Below are 10,000 nucleotides of genomic sequence, written 5' to 3' on the forward strand. Positions count from 1 at the left end.
CTCTCTCCACCTCTCTCCCCTCTCCTCTCTCCACCTCTCTCCCCTCTCCTCTCTCCACCTCTCTCCCCTCTCCTCTCTCCACCTCTCTCCTCTCTCCCATCTCCCCTCTCTCCTCTCTCCTCTCTCCCATCTCCCCTCTCTCCTCTCTCCTCTCTCCCATCTCCCCTCTCTTCTCTCTCCTCTCTCCTCTCTCCCATCTCCCCTCCTCCTCTCTCCTCTCTCCACCTCTCTCCACCTCTCTCCCCTCTCCCCTCTCCACCTCTCTCCACCTCTCTACTCTCTCCTCTCTTATCCTGTTATGGTGGGAGTGAATCCTCTCCTCTTTCTGATACCACCTCTTCGACTCCTCTCCACATTCTTCCCTCCTCTCTTCTCCTCTCAAAAGAGGTGTGTAAATCCCTCCTTCTTTCCTCTCCTTTGTTATTCTGTTCTCTCCTACCCTCTCTATGCCTTTTTCTAGTCCTTCTCCTCTCTTTCCCCCTCTTCTCCCGTCCTTTGATGTGTTGAGATTACCAGATGATCTCCAATCCAACGGTTTAGTATCAAAAATAGATTTTTATTTATTGCAATTTCCAGATCAACTAGTTAGCTTTACAGACAAAACAGAACACTAGGAATGGAAGAGTAAAAGACATCTTCTTTATAGCAGAGGTGAGGTACCTCAGAGCCAAAGAGCAATACTAGGAGCTCGGGAGGAGAAGAGCAGAGAAGCAAAAGACGCTATCAAACTAAGAGACTCTTGTATCGTTTGTAGGGCTTAGTCTGAACATTACATCACTATGGCATGATCTCTTGTTCCACCAATCAGGATGACACACAAACATAAAACAAATCATTTCCCAAATATCAACATGAAACCTGAACTTTGTTTCCTGACGTTGCATGGGAGGACTGACAGTGCGTCTCTTGAGTTGTACCTGTTACTATGGTAGATGAATAACATAGCTTTAACATTACTATGGTATATTAATAACATAGATTTAACATTACTATGGTATATTAATAACAGCTATAACATTACTATGGTAGATGAATAACAGCTTTAACATTACTATGGTAGATGAAGAACAGCTATAACATACTGAAACACATTCATACAGGGGTCTAGCAGACATTCACTAGGAATAATCACATCAGCACGAATAATTGTATCAACTTAATACATCACGAGATATATTAGTCACAACTTAATACATCAAGAAATAGGCGTATTAGTCACAACGTAATACATCAGGAAATAGGCATATTAGTCACACAGCAAATGGCCATGGTTTCATCTGAACTTAGCAAAAGTCATGATGACCCAAAACAGAGAACAGGTTAGCTAAGGTCAGAATATAAACAGAACAGATTAGCTAAGGTCAGAATATAAACAGAACAGATTAGCTAAGGTCAGAATCTATAAACAGAACAGGTTAGCTAAGGTCAGAATCTATAAACAGAACAGGTTAGCTAAGGTCAGAATATAAACAGAACAGATTAGCTAAGGTCAGAATCTATAAACAGAACAGGTTAGCTAAGGTCAGAATCTATAAACAGAACATGTTACCTAAGGTCAGAATCTATCACGTCTACATTTCTAATCACTAACTCTCTTCAGCTATACTTTGTCAGGCTAGACTCATAATGGAACATTTTAATGGTAGTTTTTTTTTTTTTACAAATTATGACATTAATAAAGCCTTATTTTCGCATCACCCTCTCCTCTCCTCTCTTCTCCTATTATCTCCTCTCATCTCATCCCTCTCCTCTTCTCTCATCCTCTCCTATCATCTCCTCCTCCTTCACCCCAGTTCCCTCTCTCCTCCTTTCCTCTCTTTCTTTTTAATTTGTGTTTTTCCTCTGCTTTTATGCCTTTCTTCGGTCCCCTCTCTCCTTCTGTCCTCTCCTTTCTCTATCTCTCCCTGGTTTTTCCTTCTATTTTCTCCTCCTCTCCTCTTCTCTCCTGCCCACCCCACTCCCATCCTCCTCTCCACTCCTTGTTATTGTGTGGGTGAATCACACCTCTATGTGTGTCTTTGTGTGTGTGTGTGTGTAGGTGTGTGTATGTGTGTGCGTGTCTGTGTATATGTGTGTGTGTGTATGTTTAAGTGTGTGAGTGTGTGCGTGTGTGTGAGTATTTTTGTGTATGTGTATGTGTATGTGTGTGTGTGTATGTGTATGTGTGTTTGCATATTTGTGTGTGTGTGTGTGTGTGTGTGTGTGTGTGTGGCAGGCCAGGCACCCAGGCCAGTGCCACGTATTTGTCAGCAGAAATCAGTCCTCCAGCTGCCATCCACCGCCTGGAGCTCCGTAGCAGAGGGGGGGGGGGGGGGAGCACTGATCCCTGCCTGATGGATGTGCGCCCTGGCTGGGGCAAAACCATCCGCTCTCCCCCTTCTCCTCCTCTGCCCCCTTCCAGTCTTCGACTCTACATCATATATATAGAAAGAGATGGGGGAGGAGAGGGAGAGAGGGGAGGAGAGGGGAGGAGAGGGAGAGAGGGGGAGAGAGAAGAGGAGAGGGAGAGAGGGGAGGAGAGAGTTAGAGATTGGGGCGGGGGGGGGTAGAGTTAGAGAAAGAGATGGGGGAGGAGAGGGAGAGAGGGGAGGAGAGGGGAGGAGAGGGAGAGAGGGGGAGAGAGAAGAGGAGAGGGAGAGAGGGGAGGAGAGAGTTAGAGATTGGGGCGGGGGGGGTAGAGTTAGAGAAAGAAAGAGAGGATGATGGAGAGGGGGAAGAGAGAGTGAGTTAGAGAGAGCTAGAGAGGGAGATAGAGTGAGAGTGAGAGAAGGAGATGGAGAGGGGGAAGAGAGAGAATCTGTGCGTGTGTGTGTGTGTGTGCGTGTGTGTGTGTGTGTGTGTGTGTGTGTGTGTGTGTGTGTGTGTGTGCGTGCGTGCGTGCGTGCGTGCGTGCGTGCGTGTGGCGTGCGTGCGTGTGTGTGTGCGTGCGTGTGTGTGTGTGTGTGTGTGTGTGTGGTGACCTAGAATGAGAGCAAGGCTGGATCATTATTCCTTGTGATGGCTGAGAGCAGCTCCACACTGTAGGTCATTCTGTGGCAGCAACACACAACCTTTTTTCTTTATCCCTCGCTTTTCTCCCTTTTTTTCTCTCTCTCTCACTCTCTCCTCTCTCTCTCCCCTCCACTCTTTCTCTCTCTCTCCTCCACTTTTTCTCCCCTCCACTCTTTCTCTCTCTCTCCTCCACTCTTTCTCTCTCTCTCTCTCCCTCTCTCTCCCTTTCACTATCACTCCATCACACACACAAACGCTCCCTCTATATCACTACTCCTTCCTCTATGTCCTCTCCACACATCCTCTCCTCCTCTCTCTCTCCCTCTCTCTCTCCCTCTCCTCCTCTCTCTCCCTCTCTCTCTCTCTCCCTCTCCACCCATCTCTTCCTCTCTCTCTCTCTCTGTCATCTTTCCTGTGTCTTATTTCCTCATATACTCTTTGGCTGCCTGTTCCTCGTTTCTGCCCCTCCCTCTCCATCTCCCTTGCTCCCTCCCTTCTCTCTCGCTCTCTTACTCTTTCTTACTCTCCTTCCCTCACTCATCCCCCTCTCTCTGCCTCTCTTTCGTGTTCTTACACTCCTTCCCTCCCTCACTCCCTCATCCCCCTCTCTCTGTCTCTGTCTTAGTTTCTCCTTCCCTTCTCTCATCCTCTCTCTGTCTATCTCTGCTGTTATGTAAGAGGCATCATTCTAGAGAGGCTTCTAGCCCACTGCTCAAACACACAGCCTATTCAATCTCTGTGTGTGTGTGTGTGTGTGTGTGTGTGTGTGTGTGTGTGTGTGTGTGTGTGTGTGTGTGTATTTATGGGTCCTGAGTCACTAGGCCGTGTTTAGAAGGCGACTGGTGTGTATGTGTGTGTGTGTGTGTGTGTGTGTGTGTGTGTGTGTGTGTGTGTGTGAGAGAGAGAGAGCGAGAGAAAGTACTTTTTTGATTCTGTATGTATGTATGTATGATCATTAGTAATTTGTAGCAGTTTGCCGTTCATTATTTAGCTGGGAGCGAGGTGTGTTTCTTAGTATATTTTTGTTTTTGTGTGTGTGCGCATGCAGTTGTGCTGTAGAGTATTTTGAGAGCGAAAAAGAGATGAACAAAGGTTGTGTGTGTGTTTGTTTGTGTGTGTGTGTGTGTGTGTGTGTCTGTGTGTGTCTGTGTCTGAGTGTGTGTGTGTGTGTGTCTGTGTCTGTGTGTGTGTGTGTGTTTGTGTGTGTGTGTGTCTGTGTGTGTGTGTGTCTGTGTGTGTCTGTGTGTGTTTGTGTCTGTGTGTATTGGCATTTCCTTGGCTCAACTTAGGTTATTTCCATCTGCTTTGCTCTTGTTCTCTCTTAGCTGTTTGACCAGAGATCTCTGAACAAGAGCTCTCTCTCAGTGGTCTCTCTCCCTCCTGAGGACCCACTGGTCTCTCTCCCTCCTCCTGAGCACCCACTGGTCTCCCCCCCCCTCATCCTGAGTACCCAGTGGTCTCTCCCCCTCCTCCTGAGCACCCAGTGGTCTCTCCCCCTCCTCCTGAGTGCCCAGTGGTCTCTCCCCCTCCTCCTGAGTACCCACTGGTCTCTCCCCCTCCTCCTGAGCACCCAGTGGTCTCTCCCCCTCCTCCTGAGTGCCCACTGGTCTCTCTCACTCCTCCCCAGCCTGGGTAATGGATCCCAGTGAGCGTGTCCAACTTTATCATGTGGGCCCCGACCAGCTTGCTTGTTATGAACTGTTAGAACTGTCTCATGAACATTGAGTTGCAAGCAGCTGCTAAAGATGACCACATTGAGTAGCATATTAGCATATTGCTAAAGATGACCACATTGAGTAGCATATTAGCATATCGCTAAAGATGACCACATTGAGTAACATATTAGCATATCGCTAAAGATGACCACATTGAGTAACATATTAGCATATTGCTAAAGATGACCACATTGAGTAACATATTAGCATATTAGCAAGTGACGCCTCTGTCACTTCTGCAACATTTCTGGTGTAAATTAGGGGTGAGAATTAACAGTGTTTCACACATAGTCCACACTGGTGTTTTCCAGAGCACATGGAAAGGCCTTTTCTGGGGGCAGAAAGCACACATGATCACCCTGCAGTCTTGAGAGGCAGGTGTTAATGACCCGTGTCTTTACAAGAAGGAGATGTAGCCCTTTGCTAGTCTCCCACCATGACTGAGCAGTGTGTCTCCCAGTCCTGTAGTGATTCTTCTCTCCTGTCCTCTCTAATCAGTGAGGTACATCCTTACCTGTTGCTCTTTATGGGAGCTTCAGAACATGATGAATGGAGATGGATGAGATGCTGATTAATCTCTCTACTTCTAGAAGGTCTCCAACTCCTTCATGAAGCCATTCTGAAGATTGAGAATATGTTTAAAGTTTTCTATTTTATTTGCATAACTGGTTAAGAGGTGTGTGTGCTCGTTGTTTAGATTTGTTTTGCAGCCATCAGCGTTTCTAGGACTTTGTCTCCAGCTATATTACTGGAACACTCCATGTGAAGTGTCATGCAGAGTGGCATGTCTTTGCTCTAAGCTGCTTGGTTGTCTGCTGCACTTAATTAGCTGAGTGGCATGTCTTTGACCTAAGGGAGCTTCAGAACATGATGGATGAGATGCTGATTAATCTCTCCACTTCTAGAAGGTCTGCAACACCTTCATGAAGCCATTCTGAAAACAGCATCATGTTAATGACTAAATCAATGATCTCTTATGTTCAATGTTAATTTGTGGTTTTGAAGATTAATGGAAGTGCTGTTTCATAAGGTTGCTTTTCTGCTCAAGCAGACCAGTGTTCTAGTTGTAGTCTGAGTGACATGCTGAGGATGTTCTCCTGTTGTGTTGCTAGAACCGCTCAAGCAGACCAGAGTTCTAGTTGTAGTCTGAGTTACACGCTGAGAAGCGACGCCTTGGCCAGGGATGTTTGGTTACTTCTGCAAGTTCAGTTTCTGAGGCTGCCAGCACTGTCTCTGAAACACATGTTCAAGTTTGTGCTTGACCTTTGCCAAGGACCTATATAAGGGATAACCTAGTCTGCCAGACAGTATCGGAAAATATATCGCAAAAAAGACAAGCAGGACCCCGGCGTGCATCTGAGGAATATGAATACCATAAGAGAAGCATGTTGAGGACGTATGAGAAGACGTGTATATATAAGGAGTATATATGTGTATATATATATATATATATAAGGACGAGTGAGTGTAGATGTGGAAAAGGTGAATGCAGATTAGGAGGAAGGACAATTTATTTCACAATGTGTTTCAGAACACATGTAGAGCACTTTTAAGATAAATAACAAATCACAAACAAATGCCTGTTATGATATACTCTCATAATGCGAGGCACCCGTATCAATACAAGTAAAACATCTCTCACCGTGACTGAGCAGTGTGTCTCCTAGTCCTGTAGTGATTCCTCTCTCCTGTCCTCTCCACATCAGTGAGGTACATCCTTACCTGTTGCTCTTTATGGGAGCTTCAGAACATGATGAATGGAGATGGATGAGATGCTGATTAATCTCTCCACTTCTAGAAGGTCTGCAACACTTTCATGAAGCCATTCTGAAAATTGAGATTATGTTAAAAGTTTTGTATTTCATTTGCATAACTGGTTAAGAGGTGTGTGTGCTCGTTGTTTAGATTTGTTTTGCAGCCATCAGTGTTTCTAGGACTTTGTCTCCAGCTATATTACTGGAACACTCCATGTGAAGCATCATGCTGAGTGGCATGTCTTTGCCCTAAGCTGCCTGGTTGTCTGCTGCACATAGTTTGCTGAGTGACATGTCTTTGACCTAAGCTGCCTGGTTGTCTGCTGCAGATATTGTGCGTGTTGGATCTATGGGTTTGCCAACTTTCTTTAGTCTTACAAATACAGCCGTTTAAGTTCAATAAAATCTGGTGAACAGTTACCAAGGAAACAACTTCCACTGGAAGACTGTTGAGATATCTGAGAGGGGCGTATCTAGGTCTGAGATGGGTGTGTCCATGCCTGCTAGGGGTGTGTCCATGCCTGAGGGGGTGTGTCCAGGCCTGATAGAGGCGTGTACATGTATGATAGGGGCGTGTACAGATGAGGGAGGGGCCTGCAAATATAGTCCACACTGGTGTTTTCCAGAGCACATGGAAAGGCCTTTTCTGGGGGCAGAAAGCACACATGATTACCCTGCAGTCTTGAGAGGCAGGTGTTAATGACCCGTGTCTTTACAAGAAGGAGATGTAGCCCTTTGCTAGTCTCCCACCATGACTGAGCAGTGTGTCTCCCAGTCCTGTAGTGATTCTTCTCTCCTGTCCTCTCCACATCAGTGAGGTACATCCTTACCTGTTGCTCTTTATGGGAGCTTCAGAACATGATGAATGGAGATGGATGAGATGCTGATTAATCTCTCCACTTCTAGAGGGTCTCCAACTCCTTCATGAAGCCATTCTGAAGATTGAGAATATGTTTAAAGTTTTCTATTTTATTTGCATAACTGGTTAAGAGGTGTGTGTGCTCGTTGTTTAGATTTGTTTTGCAGCCATCAGCGTTTCTAGGACTTTGTCTCTAGCTATATTACTGGAACACTCCATGTGAAGTGTCATGCAGAGTGGCATGTCTTTGCTCTAAGCTGCTTGGTTGTCTGCTGCACTTAATTAGCTGAGTGGCATGTCTTTGACCTAAGGGAGCTTCAGAACATGATGGATGAGATGCTGATTAATCTCTCCACTTCTAGAAGGTCTGCAACACCTTCATGAAGCCATTCTGAAAACAGCATCATGTTAATGACTAAATCAATGATCTCTTATGTTCAATGTTAATTTGTGGTTTTGAAGATTAATGGAAGTGCTGTTTCATTAGGTTGCTTTTCTGCTCAAGCAGACCAGTGTTCTAGTTGTAGTCTGAGTGACATGCTGAGGATGTTCTCCTGTTGTGTTGCTAGAACCGCTCAATCAGACCAGAGTTCTAGTTGTAGTCTGAGTGACATGCTGAGAAGCGACGCCTTGGCCAGGGATGTTTGGTTACTTCTGCAAGTTCAGTTTCTGCGGCTGCCAGCACTGTCTCTGAAACACATGTTCAAGTTTGTGCTTGACCTTTGCCAAGGACCTATATAAGGGATAACCTTCAAACCTTCAAACTTCCTCAAACTTAACAGTGATAAAACCGAAATCCTTTTAGTCGGTACTAAATCCACTCTACTCAAAGTTGACAGTTTTTCCCTCTCAATTGACAGCTCCATAGTTTCCCCCTCCCCCCAGGTAAAGAGTCTGGGTGTCATCGTCGACGGCTCACTCTCCTTCAAATCTCATATCACCATCACCACCCGCACCGCCTACTTCCATCTCCGTAACATAAATCGCCTCCGTCCCTCCCTCACCCCCCACACCACCTCTATTCTTGTACATAGCCTTGTCACCTCCCGTATCGACTACTGTAATTCTCTCCTCTTTGGTCTCCCCCAGAAATCCCTCCATAAGCTCCAACTGGTCCAGAACTCAGCTGCCCGTATCATCTCCCTCACCCCCTCTTTCCACCACATCACCCCCATCCTACAGCAACTCCACTGGCTTCCAATTCACTTCCGTATCAACTTTAAAATTCTTCTTCATACTTTTAAAGCCATCCACAACCTTGCCCCTCCTTACCTGTCTGACCTCCTTCACACTGCCACCTCCACCCGCTCCCTCAGATCCTCCTCTTCCATCCACCTAACTGTCCCCTCTGCCCGGCTTACCACCATGGGGAGCAGAGCTTTCAGCCGCTCTGTTCCCAAACTCTGGAACTCACTCCCACCTGACATCCGAAACATTGACTCCCTCCCTCAGTTCAAATCCTCTCTCAAAACCCACCTTTTCAGGATTGCATTCTCACTGTAGTTGCCATGCTGTTTTTACTTGCACTTTTAATTTTAATTGTTTTGTTATTTGTTTGCTCCTGTTTTAAATTGTAAAGCGTCCTTGAGTGACATGAAAGGCGCTGTGAAATAAAATGTATTATTATTATTATTATTATTATTAACCTAATCTGCCAGACAGTATCGGAAAATATATCGCAAAAAAGACAAACAGGACCCCGGCGTGCATCTGAGGAATACGAATACCATAAGAGAAGCATGTTGAGGACGTATGAGAAGACGTGTATATATAAGGAGTATATATGTGTATATATATATATATATAAGGACGAGTGAGTGTAGATGTGGAAAAGGTGAATGCAGATCAGGAGGAAGGACAATTTATTTCACAATGTGTTTCAGAACACATGTAGAGCACTTTTAAGATAAATAACAAATCACAAACAAATGCCTGTTATGATATACTCTCATAATGCGAGGCACCCGTATCAATACAAGTAAAACATCTCTCACCGTGACTGAGCAGTGTGTCTCCCAGTCCTGTAGTGATTCCTCTCTCCTGTCCTCTCCACATCAGTGAGGTACATCCTTACCTGTTGCTCTTTATGGGAGCTTCAGAACATGATGAATGGAGATGGATGAGATGCTGATTAATCTCTCCACTTCTAGAAGGTCTGCAACACCTTCATGAAGCCATTCTGAAAACAATGATTTTGAGCATTTGGTAATAGTCTTCAATTTTACTTGGTTGGTTGTTTTAGGAGTTCTTTGGTTAGATTGATAGCGGCCATGTTGTTAATTGCAATTCCTTTGGTAAACTGCTCAGTGGTTATTTAGTAAACAATTTCAAAGTCTCTATTCTTGTTTTAAAGTCGGTGTGTTTATCTAGTTTCTTTAGCTCTTTGTTGATATTGTTGTTTTTAAGTCTACGTGTTTATCTAGTTTCTTTAGCTCTTTGTTGATACTGTTGTTTTTAAGTCTACGTGTTTATCTAGTTTCTTTAGCTCTTTGTTGATATTGTTGTTTTTAAGTCTACGTGTTTATCTAGTTTCTTTAGCTCTTTGTTGATATTGTTGTTAGAGTGTCTGAAGTATCACATCATAGTGATAGGGATCTCTCATGTCACATGATCTGCAGCGGAGAGGTAGGCCTTAATTCACTTGTTTAGCACTGCCCAGAAAGCCTAGCGTCATTGTTTTT

General features: G+C 44.9%; 1 protein-coding gene and 4 non-coding genes across 5 annotated transcripts in view; all 5 read left to right on the plus strand.

Annotated features, from left to right (window-relative positions):
* LOC105900842 (CUGBP Elav-like family member 5) overlaps window positions 1-10,000 on the plus strand; it is a 99,919-nt gene that overhangs the window by 17,484 nt on the left and 72,435 nt on the right. The gene's annotated exons all lie outside the window — the stretch shown is intronic.
* LOC116219672 lies at window positions 5,198-5,330 on the plus strand. The gene has a single exon (XR_004163277.1). It is a non-coding gene; the product is annotated as a U8 small nucleolar RNA (small nucleolar RNA).
* LOC116219671 lies at window positions 6,406-6,538 on the plus strand. The gene has a single exon (XR_004163276.1). It is a non-coding gene; the product is annotated as a U8 small nucleolar RNA (small nucleolar RNA).
* LOC116219673 lies at window positions 7,268-7,400 on the plus strand. Its single transcript, XR_004163278.1, has one exon. It is a non-coding gene; the product is annotated as a U8 small nucleolar RNA (small nucleolar RNA).
* On the plus strand, window positions 9,371-9,503 carry LOC116219669. The gene has a single exon (XR_004163274.1). It is a non-coding gene; the product is annotated as a U8 small nucleolar RNA (small nucleolar RNA).

This window comes from Clupea harengus, chromosome 25 (genome assembly GCF_900700415.2).
Source record: "Clupea harengus chromosome 25, Ch_v2.0.2, whole genome shotgun sequence".
Lineage (NCBI taxonomy): Eukaryota > Metazoa > Chordata > Actinopteri > Clupeiformes > Clupeidae > Clupea > Clupea harengus.